Genomic DNA, 15,853 nt, shown 5'->3' with positions numbered 1-15,853 from the left:
CATATCCTTGGACATAGATTCCGTTGTTAGTAAGGTCCTCAAGTAGACCATCTACTACTAGGTTCCACAGTAGAGGTGACAGGATGCCTCCTTGAGGACATCCCCTTGTGGGTGCGATCACAAGCGATACTTCATTGAGATCGGGCCCTAGATTAATCTTAGTAACGCCTAACATATGCTACGGTAATTAGCGTCTGTGTAAGGGCGACTGCTGTTAATCTGCATCAGTGCGTCCTCATTAAACTTTGATGAGTCGTTTGGTCTGCAGTTACCAGTAAACAGCTTGCAATAACCTTATTTAACTTACGAGGTACGAATTCAAGTTATGACACGTGTATTTGTAAGTTGTATTAATAAGAAACAAATAAAAGTCAAGGTTGAAATGCTGTAGATTGAGCTTATATTGGTCACTGTTAACTTAGATGAAAAACATAAAACCAATATTTAAGACTTTTTATTGTTTTGTGAGGCCTTTCGACAGCGAGGCTATCTGATGAAGAAGATAGCCTCGCTGTCGAAAGGCCTCACAAAACAATAAAAAGTCTTAAATATTGGTTTTATGTTTTTCATCTAAGTTAAAAGTCAAGGTATTTCACTTTTATATTTCGGACGGAAAAACTTATGATTAAGAATTATTTAAATTTATAATGTAGTTTATAATAACATGGAATGCAATATATAGAAATGTCAGGTGAATTATTGGTTCATATAAAAATTGTGGGTACGTGACACTAAGTGTCGCGTAGGTTGCATGCAAAATCTATAACTCATTTAACTCTCGACTCTATGTCCTGCGGGTAGACAGACTGACTAAAAATCATATTGGAAATAAATGACAAACGATTGTGTCTAGCTAAACTCGATGGTTCCAGATGCACCATCATGGAACACATTCTTATTTATGTAAATCTTTCTGGAAACATATTGCTACATAATATATTCACATGCTTGCTCTTTGAAGTGGATTCTATACCAATGATCAAACAATAAAGGTTTCGGTGAGCTATAGAGGGTGGTGCAACATAAGAATATGCTGAAATGAAATCTTCTCACAGACTGTTATTGTTGTCATGTTTACACAAAAGCTATGGGTTACATCATGGTTATAATATATATATAATTTTTTTTCAATAAACATTGAATCATAAAATTACTTGCTCCCCCGGGACTCTAACCCGGATCTCTCACTTTCTGGGTGAATAAGCTACGATTACACCACAGAGCAGTTACTTTTTATGATTAAATTATTTTGTATTTGGCCGTATCTGTCACATATGCGTTTACATAACCAAAATAACATATGATCGAAAAACCAAACACCTGTAAAACTACTTTTATTTACTTTAATTAATTTTGTATAAGTAGCAATAGCCGAATTTAATTTTTTTCAATATTGTCTGGGATCGTGTTTTTCGGGATCTCTCTTCAGTTGCCAGTCAGGGGTTCCTGGTTTATTTCAACTTTCAACCTCCTTCTATATAAGAAAGGTAGTTATTTGTATATCACAGAAGAAAGTCTCTCTGAGAGAGATAAGTTTCATCTGACAAGCAGCCTTCAATCTTGTAAAACTTTTTTTATAACATGCTCCTTTAAGACTATATCTGTTAGGTGCGTTTCACAGCCGTCCATGTTCATATGGATCAATGTTATGCCATACTCAATACTATAATATAAAAGTGGCAACGATTTTTTACTTCATTCCATAACTAGAGGAAGTAAATAGATACTTTCAACATAAAGAAGTTTGGTTTATTGTATTTTAAAAAGTTTCTGTTATTGGGATTGATTTAAAATTAAAGTTTATGATAAATTTCACAGACTGAGAATTTTAACTGTTACATTTATGTTAGAAACAAATAAATACGAACTAATAATATTATATTTTTCTATATATAATTTTTTATAAGTAGCTTGGGACCCACTTCAAGATAATAGACAGTTCAATCTCCATAGAAAGTCACAAGATGTTTTACTGAAACGTATTGTTCAATGACACGTTAATTTAATACATTTTAAATGTAACTAGGAATCGAATTTAACCAAAATGCAAACAAAAATATCAAAATAAACATTAATATTTTAGATATACATTCTAGAATACGGTGAGCATTCATTTTAAACAATAACATCTGTATCAGGAGTTTGAATAATTCCTCTTGGTATTTTAATTGGTGTTAAACTTTTTCCACAGATCGAAAGGATTGTATAACGTACTGAAAGAACTATTTTCAGCGCTTTGAAAATAAGTGGTTTACATGCTAAAGTGTTGATGTTAACACTTCTTATGATATTACAATTCTAATCACTTTCAATATATTCAATAAGAATTTACATTTTCTTTAACGTACAAGCCTGAAAAAATAATCCTTGTAACGTAACATATTGATCTACACTATTATGAAACCTACTATTAAAAATTTTAATGAATTGGTAATACAAAATAAACACTATATAGAATTTTAAAGACGTGTACATTATATAAAAACAACGTTTGAAAACTACAAAGAGGGGCAGTGAAAACCATTCAATAACAGTGAATAGAAATCTATTGCTTTGAAGTTTCTTTATAAAGTAATTCTTTCTCTCTCGATTGCATATGTTGTAATATCTTCAGTCTTTTTTATTTACAAAGCTAAATAAAACGTATGGTAAGTAAAATAATTAGTACCAAAATGAAAGTTTAAATAAAAATGTTTATGTGATCAGGGTGAAGTATAAAAAAGTAGAATATTTTTACAAAGCATAAAATTTTAAAACCTCCGATTGCTAATTACTAACAGCGAATAACCTTGTGTGTTTTAATACCAAACAAATATAAATTGTTTTATTCATTGGCTGTTAACATGCAATTAAACAATCGGGATTTCCATTCTATAGCTTATTTATACCTTTATTTATTTAAGAAACAAATATACTAATTTATGTGCCATTAAAGAAAAACTCATCCCTGAAAGTGAAACGGGTTTGAAATAGGTAGAGACCGATTTCTCAAAAAAAAAAAAAGAAATATTAGTAAAGTCAATTAAAGTTCTATTGGCGAAAAAAGGTTTAAGGAGCCTAATTGCCTAACTCCGAACCAGCCAATGATTCAGAATATCTAGCTTAAAATTCCTTTTATTGGTTTCAAAGTGGCTATTATTATCAGAGAAATAAACATAAAACATTATATCTTACAGTAATACCTAATACAATCAAACATTTTACTTTGAAATTAATTTTTATTAAAAGGAATAATACTTTTACACCTTATCCCACATTTATGAATGTAGTCAATGCCTTATTTATAGCGTGTATTTATAAATGTTAATGAATAATTGAAAAATAATGTTTTTCATTAAGAAATTGTGATTTTATAAAATAAGTTTCACTATCGTATGAGAACGCTTGTGAAATGAAGTCACGTTGTGATCCTGTTAACTCTATTAACTTCCATTGATTGATTGTCTTTAGATTCCTTATTGGGATCCAAGACGTATTTAATTGAAATTATTAGTGTGTATTAGTAAAAAGCTATTATTGTTGTAGTTAAATTAATTTTAATGATATATTTCTGTATTCCCATTGAATCTATAGCCTCTAGTTTGGTTATCCTTGTCGTTGGACGGAAATAAATTTCATCGGGACACTAACTAGTACTTTTATTTCATTTATATTTAATCAAAACACAATAAAATATAGTTTAATGGATATTTTATAAAAATGCAATTTAACCGCAGTACATATGATATTCTCTTCAAAGAATGTTTATTATTAATTGCCTGCCAGTTCTTAACGTGCGCTTAAATTGTGTGTCTTAGAACTTAGACTTGGCTTAATTAGTACATGTTTTATTATATCCAGTAAATAGTATATTATTACATTCTCTTATAGCCTATTTATCTTCTTAAAGCGATGAAATCTGTCTTGAGTTGGAGCGAAGTCGATACATGCAGTATTTCAAGTTTCAACTTTTTATAGCTTCTTCGACATTAAGATTAGTAAGAAAGACAACAGGATCATATAATAATAATAATAATAATTTTATTTTCCATTCGTTAATTTACATGAATATAACATAATATGTCCTTGGAAATAATTGAAATATAATTTGTCTTAATAATAATTAAATATAATTTTAATTGAAATATGCAAACTGGGCCTAAATAATTTCCCACTTCGCACAGTACGCAGCGATCAGTTAACCTTTTGTGATTCGTAAATTCGTGATGACTAAAACGCGTTTTGCGAGTGCAGCGATGAAAACTTATTCTTTGAGGCAACGATCTGAAACCCATGCGTCGATTTGCCTGTTTAGTCTCTGATTCGTCTCTTTGACTAAGGAGTTCGTGAGTAGAACCAGCAGATTTCTCCTGCAACACACACACACACACACACACACACACACACACACACACACACACACACACACACACACACACACACACACACACACACACACCACCACCACCACCACCACCACCACCACCACCACCACCTGAGGACAAGATGGGGCTGGTAAACAATTAGCAATACCTCATCGCTGGAATGTTTTGTATGATATTTATTTATTTTTAGTACATATTGTTTTCTTCCTTGAATGTTTCTTTACCGTTTTTACGACTGGTAGGCTTTGTAGTGTGGATGCAAAAATGCAATACCTCATATTTTTTCAACTTGCACTTACCCCTAGGGTAGTTTTAGGATAGCGTGGTGTCCCGTCGTTTTCGTTCTTGACCTAGTCCAAAAGCGGTATTATTTTGTATCGCATAAAGGTGAGGAGATCATCGTAACCCCTGTCGTTTTTCTTTTAGATGTTGTAAAACCCGTTACAAGCAATTTGGAGTTCTTCAGAATGTAAACAAGGGTATTTCTCAAACAAGTGCAAACGTTTTCTCGATTTGTTCCCTATTTTTCTAACTAGTTATATTTGTTCCAATAGCCAGATACATTCCTTTTAGCCACGTGTCCGACTCCGATACCAGTGACTGTGGTTATGAGGTGATAGTGGTAACTCCAAGTGGCAGCTCACCCATAACCACAGAGGCGATCCCGTGAAAACCCGATGCAGGATCTGAGCCAGACGTAACGCTCCCCGTGTCTGGCCTGAAGGGAGAACGAAGTTTATGTGTTAGCATTCTTCTATATTAACCTTTTTCTTCTTCCGCTGATGTTGACTATTCACAGAATGTATAACCTTTTTTTTAATCTAACCATTATTAAAACTGTTCACTCCCAATTTCTTGGTACAAGTTTGGTAATGTATATATACAACTGAAATTGTGTTTTACTATGTTTCATTGAACCATTTCTGCCAAATTAGGTGCAGTACGACAGCAAGGCTAGCCACCGTCATTGGGCAACCGAAGCACGTACAGTGATTTCAACTTTTGTAACGTTCCTTCACAAAGTAACAAACTGAAATAAGGATGAGGAAGGAGATGGCGACGCAAAATGTCCATAAATATCTGTGGTTTACATGAATAGTTTCTTCTATAAGTTTTCGATTATACTATTAAAATTGTCTATAATGTAAAAACAACTTTTATTTCTGTTGATACTGTTTTCCACTCCTTGGATGTAATACTTATGGATCAAATTTGTTAGTAATTTCTTGTATTGATTCTTTAGTGGTTTATAGCATACTAGAAGAACCAAAAGATCAACATTTAGAGACGAGAGCTTTTTAAAGAGAAAACAAATAGTAATGGTGTAGCATACCTTATTATTTTAACCATTTTATGCCTTTTTATGCTTAAGTTTTAAATTCAGATTGAAGAACTGACTTGCATAGAAATATTTATAACAAGATTGTTTCCACAGGCTGAATCATTGTATAAGACGGAGGGTCTGTCATGCGTCAAGAGGATGTTGTAGTGACTGGCAGAAGACTGTTGATTGTCGTGCTCTTTTGTCACTATCGGAAAGGCTTCCACGCCTTTTACGTTTTTTGGATAACTGCACTGGTGTCACTGATTGAAACGAGATATTTTAACTTTTTACTGTTATGTTATAAGGGTTTTCTGCCAGTAGCACTTGTTTCATAATTCAAAATATTGAATTGAGGTTATATTCCGTAATTGAAAGAATTATTTTTAATCCTGTTAGTAATATAAAACTGAAACTTCTTCATAAAAACTAAATTATATTAGTAAAGAAATTTTCCGGTAATAATATTTTTGTCTGACCGAAGCCCATTAGGAAGTCCTGGGAATATCAATACCTGGCTTTTCCATTTCATTTCTTATGTGAGGCACATTGATACCAGTTACTGTGTCGAATTGGACACTATGGTCTCAACACTTAAAAGAAAACAAAAGCATTGACATGATTATCAAACGCCCACTGAGTAATAGTTTTAAATGCTAAAAGTCTATATGTTTGTTTTTAATTTCCCACTGATCTATTACTATGAAATTTGACACACATGTGTATTAATTACGCCTAAACACACTGCCGGTACCGGAGACACCTTAGACAGGAATTAGTTTCTAATGGCCAAAACTTTTCGGAAATATCTTTGACTGGAAGTAGATTAAAATGGTCAATAGTATTCGCCTTTTGACTGAAGTAGTCCTTTTGATAAATTTAGATATCTGGTTTCTTGATCAGGACATTAAGACTAACGCTACTACGGTACCTGAATGCTAGACAGAAAATATTTTACTATGGAAGGAAGTAGACATTGTTGCCTAAAGAAGAATTTTCAGGCACATTTATTGTGTATTGTTATGATCAGGGCAAAATGCAAACACTACAATGGCAACAATAATATCCTAGATTGGAAGTAAAATATGACAGGAATTAGTCTCTTTTGAGTAAATGAGACTTTTCAGACCATTGTATGTTTTAATTTGGGCAACAAGGCAAGCGCTACAATGGAATCAGAAATAACTTAGAACGCAATTATATTATTTTTACTGTAAGTATACTCTTTGGATCTAAGAAGACTGCTATGACCCATGTATGTATACATTTTCTTATATCGGCCAAAATTTAAACGCTACCAAACTCCGAATACACTTTAAACTGAAAGTAAAATCCAATGAAAGCAAGTAGTCATTTTGAAAAATTAGGCATTTTAGACCAACGTATTATATTTTATTATTTAAGAAAACAACGCAAATGCTACTATAGCACAGGTATTGATATTTTAAAACTTTATTTTACCATGCCTTCCAAAAGCATAGATATTTTATTCATAAACTTAATATCTTGGATTCAACACATGTTGTCTTCCAGTGCTTAAAAATGACGTCTAAATAAGACAAACTAAAAATCCCAACATGGTTTTAAAACATTCGGATGGTACGTCTGACTTAGACAATCGTGACGTATGTGTGAAATTTACTACTTATAGGAAAACCTTTCACGGTAAATCAGCCCTAATCCAAGACAAATAGATGAAAATCGACAAACAATGTTAGACCTAACCCCTTCCCGATCTTGGTTCCTGGCCTTCTTCTACAATGCGTTACATAGAGCATATCGATGGCACGGATTAGGTTCAATATTAAATAGTTTAAGTTGTTATATTAAGATGTTATAAAATGAATATAACAGTTTCACTTAATAATTTCCCAAAAATATAATATACAGTAAAGGAAAAACTAGACTCGTTATAACCAATACATTGTCGTCGGGCTCCGATTTTCCTCTTTAAATTAAATAATACACCTCAGAACACTCTAGTGGTAAAGAGGTTTGTAGTTCTTTCTTTAATTGAAAAAGAAGTGGCAACAGAAGACAATTCAATTAAGTCGAAGACATCTCGTAAGTTTACCTCGAGTTGGTAAACTTCCCTTTATGTTCTAAACTATGACCTTTTAGCACGAACCAACGCTTTCTCTGCTTATAAATGAAGATAGTAATATAGTAGTTACTGTAAAAATAGCATAGATGTATGTTGAAAAAATATTAATTTAAAGTTAAGTCCGGAATCCGTTCCTATAAATTTGAGTTGTAAATAATAGTGTACAAAACACTCAAACTTCATCAGTAGATTGGTTATTTGAACTTTTTAGTAAGTTAGTAACTAAGTTAGTATCCTACTTTCACCTTTACTAGTGTGATGTGTGATTGTAATTATCGTACTCGTGAGTTGTGGTAGGGACGTCTTTCTCTTCTTTTCATCTTTCTGTTCTTTATTTTGTTATGTATTAATACCTGACGAAGGGGATAGATTCCAATCATCGAAAAATTGTTTTATACCTTTTCTAACATATAGCGATGGCAAATGTCCAAAATCCTGTTATCCTTTCAAACCTTCCATCGTCAATAACAATCTATAAATAATTAAAAAGGATATAGTTTTAAATTCAATACTTTTAAATTATAGTGCTTTTAATTGTCAAACTATATAATTTAATTACAGTAGTCTGTATTAAGATTATATTTGTGGTGATATTAAATGTACAGAGAGGACTAAGCAATATATTTTATTGCATATGTTTGTGTAGTTTATAAATATTTATTAAGATATATTAGTATCAGTGTATTTGTCGATAAACTAGTGTGATTTAACTTTTACTACCAGAAAATGACTTTTGGTTTAGTTATATTGATTAAAGTACAATTATTAATACATAAATTACATATAAACAAATATAGAATTTACCTTAACCAAACTAATTCCATGAAATGGTAGAAACAGAACTCAGTGTAGTGTTACCCGTACTTAGCGGCGTTTGTTGTCAGAGTTTAGTGTACTGCGGTTGCGGCTCAAACCACAACAACTCTAATGATGTTGATACACCCCCATATGAGTTGAAACTTCCATTTAGGTTTCCTGTTAATCATATGATCTTAAACTTAAACATGTAATAAACCAATCCGATTTTGCAATCAAACCAGAAAGACATTTCTGTGATTATTATCTATAATATGCAATTAAAATAATAACTTGCAATAGTGTATATTTAAAATAAAATCAGATTTTTGTTTTATTTTATGTGAAAAATACGCATTGTTGATTTGAAAAACTGAAAAGTCAATTAAATATTTCCTCATTTGGATATACATCTATGTTTTATGTATTTATATCCATATGTTTGTATTTTTAAATGTACTGGCACATCGTTTGTTTTATTAATACGCTATCCTATATTTTGTATGATTGGTAGCATTAATATTTACTAAATACTTATATATAAATTGAGTTAGTATTTTATTCGTAATTATAAAAAGGTTCATTTTAATGGAACCTTGTCACACCAGAAAATATTGTGAATTAACGTCATAAATAAATGTTTATAGAACTTTTTGATATATTCGACAGGAAATTAAAAACCTGAACAATATTAATAGTAATATGTATTTAAGGAAGTACTTTACGTAACATAGAAACAATGATTCCTTTAATATTATAGGGATTTTGTTAGCGTGCTCATGACTAATGGGTTAATTTAATATTTTAAAATAAGATGATAGTAAAGTTATGTTATGACGCAAGATGAATTTTTATTATGAAATTATATTCAATTTATTAACATTGAATTTTATGCTTCAAAATATCACTCGTATTTTTCGAAAGGAAGCTTTTATTGGTAGTAGAAATGAATATGGAAATTTAAGTTAATGCTTGTTACATCAAGTGACATTCAAACCGTAAATATAAAGCAATAGTTACAAGGAATATATAGAAATATTTATAAACCTTTTTATAAATTATATGTAACAAGCGCACATAAACCGTCTGACATTGCGCATTAAAGTAATTGGAAAATAGATGGAAGTCCTGACGCAGCACGTTGACAGTGGGAGGTCTGTAAAGTTGGCAATAGTTATCCCCACAATCAACGTTTGATCACGAATCTCTGGACAAACAGAACGCGACTTTATATCTTATTGTGTCTGTAATGTAATTGCATTAAATCGTACGGCCCCTTTTTATACATAATGAATGTTGAGTTTTTCTTGGAAGCACCACTAAGCTTGTCACACATGTTCAAAAATGTTTCCAAAATATTCAAACGTTTCCAATTTAAGAATTTATCTTCTCAACTAAAAGGAAATAATATGTGTTAAGATAACGTTTCTAATCTTTTCAATTGTTTTTGCTTTGTGTTTTTTGCGAAATGAACAATGTAAAATGTTCCTTAAAACCTAAAAAGAAAACATAAACTGGCATATTAAAGACGAAGGACTAAGGAATGGGAGGCCATGAGGTGTGTAAAGAAAATAGAATAGCGCAAATATTATGAAGTTTAAACCTGTGTTCTTCTCCAAGAATCCAAATTTTAATAATTCTGTAGATTATTCAAATAATGGAAATATAGTGGCCAAAGATTCTAGTAGACCAAACTATTTTAAAAATTTCGACGAGAAGTGTTTGGCGGCCAGTAAATATCTGGCCTGTAGTTGAATTATTATATGTATTAACATAACAAAAATATAAATAATTCAAATTGTTTCTAAATAAAAAAACATGCAGAAACTGTCTTCACAAACCTAAAATTAATGTTATATCATGTATTATCATAAGAGGGGCACCTATGATAAATTTAACCGCATTATTCTTCGTAAAACTTTTAAATTATTTATAAATAGACGGCTGTTGCGTTAGTAAATATATTAATTAAAATAATCTACAACTAATTAATCCAAAATGTTTCCTAAAAATATAAAATAGCCATGTGAGACAAGTGTTTATGAGAGTCTCTAAAAACTTAAAAAAGGGCGTTTTCAAATTTTAATACTTTTTAGTAATTGTGCTATATTTAACCGTAAAACATTTCGTCTAATTAAAAAAATTATTTACAAACCCGTGCGTGACAAATATTTAAATTTGTTACACATTTTGAAAAATCAAACAAAGACAAACTTACCTACATACATATTTTATTCCAATACGTTATCACTAATATTAATATTGGCCTCTGGAATGAAAGATAAAAATAAGGAATTTGAAAATCACACAAAGGATAACAAATTAGATACACAATTGGTTAACGATCTAAACGTCACGATAAAAACTTATAATTGTAATACCCTTGGTTAAATACCGAAAACCAGATGTAACTGTTCAACCCGCTCGGCTCTTAGGATAAAAAAAGTTCCGTTTGATACAATTGCTAATGTTGTTTTGTTCGTCTAAAAAGTTTTTGAATCGTCAAAATTCAAAATTGCCGGTGATATAATTTAATTTTTGAATCCCAAAAATCAATTAGCATGAAATAGATTACAGAAATATTCAATTTATTAATATTCTGAAACAGTGATTTCCCACATTTTTAGAATAATATTAAAAATATTAACAAAACCTTCGTAACTTTTATATAAGTTAATATAGTAAAGTAAGAACTGGTTTTAATATTGAATTGGATGTATTCATTCACACAAAAATATCGGACATTATTGAAAGTTTTTCTGTCAACACAAGGACACTTTGACGATACTACAAAACCAATACCACTAGAAGGCCGCCAACACTTCAACACTGGCGAGGTGAGGGCCCTTAGTCGAGTTAGGCTTTGTCCTGTCTAAACAAATTCAAACGAAAACTCTCTGCCATCTCACTTTGTATTCTCGTATTTTACTGATAGGATTTTTTACAAAGAAGAATTTTTACATCTGTGTAAATATCTAACAAAAAAATTTAATGTATCATTATTGATACCAATTCGAACACGAATGTTTTAATTTTACTTTTAAAAGTTTGATAGACTAAAATATCATATAGCCGTAAAAATATTGTATTGAATTCATTTAGATATCATTTAGATATTAATTTTAAAATGTGTAGTTATGGAAAGTAAAATTAAGTAATATAATGGTAATGAATTGTTGTTTGAAATTTCTAAAACAGCCTGCTTTCATTACTTGTCAAATTTAAATTTAACATCTTTCTTTTACTTTGCTATGATACTAATATATTAATATATGAGTTTTAGTCCCAAAATTGATTCAAGTTTTAATATTTATGTACAGAATTATTTTTATATTGACATTTCAGTAGTAAAGTTTTTTTAATTTTTCTATTCCAAGATTATATAAAATGTTTCAAACAGCATCAATAATGCTTTCAATGGTAAGAACCATTGAAAGAGAGTTTGGGATTTTCGAAATAAGGTGATATTAGGAAGGGTGCAAATATAATTGGAATATGTTTAAAAGAACTAGAACTTGATATGGATTTCCCCTATTTTAATAACATTGTTTCTAATTTCCTATTGTACTTTCAAGTGTTTTGTTTCTGCGTTGTTTTGTTTTAAGTTAGAAATTTATATTACGGTACAGATGGTGATTCCCTTATGTGTGCGCACATATTTTCTATTCTTGGGATGCGAAGAAAACTAACAATTAAAAAGTGTTAACAGAAAGAATCCTTACTAAATCTATATACAAATTATTAATAATAATAAGAATCATTAATTATACAATTCCAAAACATCTTTAAGCTCCTTTTCCTTTTTCTCACCTGAACAACACATCTGTTATTTGTATCATAGATTTGTCCGGAAGTCGCTAAAGTGACGTTAAGAAAGTTGCGATCAATGTACGCATTTCGGTTTTGCAATAATATGACGGCTGCCCTTAACATATACTGATTCATACGATGAATCATTATTCACAAAGCAAATCGTTCTTCACACAGTGAGTCGTTCTTCTCAAAGTGAATCGTGTGTCACAAAGTGAATCGTGCTTCACAAAATGAATCGATCTTTAAATAGTGAATTATTCCTCAGGCGGATGATAGGGATGATATATCACACAATTCTTTCTTTTCCGTCGTTTCTGACGGTAAAGAGAATGTTTGATTTAGAGGACAAAATATACGCCGTTTAATTCTACATGAACTGTAAAACTTGTATCTAAAAAAACTTCCTTTTTAAGGAAATATTATACAGACCAGATTGATCTTACAAGTAAAAATACTTGATTTTTATACAGTATCAACAAAGACAAACAATTACGAGCAATTATCTAAGCTCTAACCTAAATCTTCCAGTAAAACATGTAAGGAACAATTTCTTTTGGTCGAACACTTGTTGACTAGAGTTGCCTCTCTACAGTGAACGCAATATATTTTAACATTATAATTGTGTTAGCAATTTATTTTATGTTAACCAGATGCCTAAATGATAGGAAATATGACATCCTGCTGATTATTAATTATACCTGTATAGAATCTTTCAACTAAATTAAATATGGTTACGTTTTATGAGTTGAGATCACACAGTTGATAATAAATATAACATAAAAGATGTGTTGACCAAAAGTCTTTACTTTATTGATACGATTTTAAATCTATAATCTAGGAACTAATTATTCGAATAATTATACTCTGCTGTACCTACTGCTACAAAATGAAGAACACATGTTAGACAATAAATTATACGTATAAGTTTAACATCAGTAAATAGTTTGTTTCAAATGTTAAATGTTTTTATACCGTACGCACTTCAAGATGAGTAAAGTGCAGAATACGTCGTTGAGCAATTAATGTTATATGCTTTACAGAGTATTTTAGAACGATTCTATTTGAATATCTTAATCACTTTACGACTTTATCGATTGCCATATAATTGGAAGGATTATTTTTGAGACATCAAGTAGAAATCAGTGTCGATTGTGTTGTAAATATGACTTTCATCCGGATGGCCAATTCAATTAAGTTATTCGCATGTGTACAGATAATCTCATTGTTTACTCAGTGGGTTTTAAAATAAAATATGGCATGCTGGCTTGTATTTGTGACTGTTTATTAATACATTTTAATTTATCATTTCGATATTACAAAAAGTTGATATAGCATTGAATAATATCATATTAAAGAGACGATTTACGTTTCTTTGTATTATTATAGTATGACATACTGGCCATATGTAACAACGTGGAACTCGCTTCGTAATTCTTATAATAATAATATTAATAATAGTCATAATAATTTTATTGCTTTCGAACATGCACATGTTATAGCAATTGTTCAGCAAGATAATGGGCTAAAAGTTTGGATTCGTTCATGAAATCTGGGTTAATTTCAATACATACGTTGCGTTCCATCCATCCTACTGCTCGTTCATTCGAATTTCCCACCCTTTAGATGCGGAGCTTCCTCATATCGGACATATAGCTCATCGTTGTAGAGGTTCAAGGCGATGGTTTGCTGGTTCACTATGTGGACGTCTGGGAGATCGTATCTGTGAGGGATAGTAGACGCAATGACCCTCGGGGCAGAGCCGAGGCGGGCGATAATTCGCCACTCCAGATGCCGGTATATGTTCTGGGACTCCCCGGTTGCTGTATCAATAATACCGGTGAGTGTAACATAACAGCTGCCAGTTGGTGGCGAGGCGGCGGACGTCACACCAACAAGCCTGGCTGAAGGCTTACAGAGACCACTAACTCTCATAATCAGCTGACGCGTGGCCAGATGACGCGCATGGCAGGCCCCTCAATTACAACGGTCTGGAAGAGTAAGGATGTTGTAGGCTATTTCTCATGCTGAACATTTTAAGTTGGTAGGGTTTAACAGTGAAACCAAATTCTCACCAGCCCCACTACATCTGTAAGAGTATTCTGACCACAATGCCCTGACAACACAATGAGTATTAAATTATATTACGCTTTTTTTAAATTCTCTGTCTCACGAGCCTCATATACGGGATTACTGCAAAAACTATCTTGCCTGTTTTAAGCGTAAGGTATTCTCTTAATTCATTATCACTATCGTTTTTTGAGCTAACTTTCTATGCTCACGAACCGTGAACAGGCGCGTCCTACACTATCTTACGTTTCCTAGAATTCTCTTGAAAAAATCCATTTTTTGAGTGAATACGTCCTATGGCCATTGAACATGTTTGACGGTGAAGTATCATATGACGTTTATTTTCAAGTAATTGAATCCTTCTAGTGCATAACAGTGTAACTATGCATAATTTAAGCTCAATTACATGAGCAATATACGAGTAGATATCTATCAATGGATGAGCTCTAAAAATATCGTATTTCTATCTGTGCACATGATATCTCAAGAACAATCTGACCTATTTTCATAATTAACTATCATGGCAACGAGAAAACCGGAGAATAAATACATTAGTAAAAAACCGAATGCAGTTTAAGACATTTTTAACACGTAACGTAGTAAAACATGACGTCTGACAAAATTAGCTATCATTTTTAAAACTATAAGTTCCTACTTTTTTGTACAGTAATAGATATCTTTATCGGTTTCACGATGGCAGCTGTGTTTTAGGTTTACGTACTTATACAATAATATTGCATATACAAAAGAAAGTATGTTAACAAGGGTATATTCTGAGTAGTTGCAGCTAAACACTCAGCATAATTGGAACTGCCTTTTGTGCATATTACTATTTATGTACCTTAAACTTATACTGTTTAAAGATGTTGGATTTTTTTGAAAATTTAAGAAAGTGTTATGAGTATCTTTAACATTGAAAAGTCATTATGCCATAATTGTTTAGAAATTATGCTCTCCTAACTTCTTAATGCATCTACCATTACATAACTCAAAGTAATAAACACAAATGAAATCAATCCCCTTTCCTTTTGCACCGAATGGTATAATAAAACACAGTAGATAAAACTGAGTAAGTAAAGTCAATAATTGATCAGAATAAGGGTAATATCTATCTGGCTGTGTGAGAAAGATTGTAAGGGGTAGAAGTAACGCTAGTAGAAGAACTCTGTGTAAGACTGCTTATAGTTGCTGTGTTTGCTAAAGAGGATTAGAATTGTAAATGAATAAGAAACAATTTTGAGAGTATTATTAATTTTTAAACGAAACCTTTGTTTATCTTTTAAATACCCGTAATTAGGTTTTGGCGTTGCTTCCTATGTTAGCTGTTATAAATATACATAAAAACTTAACATAGCCACTTGACATAAAAGTTAGCTTAAACACTTTTTA

The sequence above is a fragment of the Homalodisca vitripennis genome, unplaced genomic scaffold, assembly GCF_021130785.1.
Source record: "Homalodisca vitripennis isolate AUS2020 unplaced genomic scaffold, UT_GWSS_2.1 ScUCBcl_914;HRSCAF=3862, whole genome shotgun sequence".
NCBI lineage: Eukaryota > Metazoa > Arthropoda > Insecta > Hemiptera > Cicadellidae > Homalodisca > Homalodisca vitripennis.
This window is presented reverse-complemented; position numbering follows the sequence as displayed.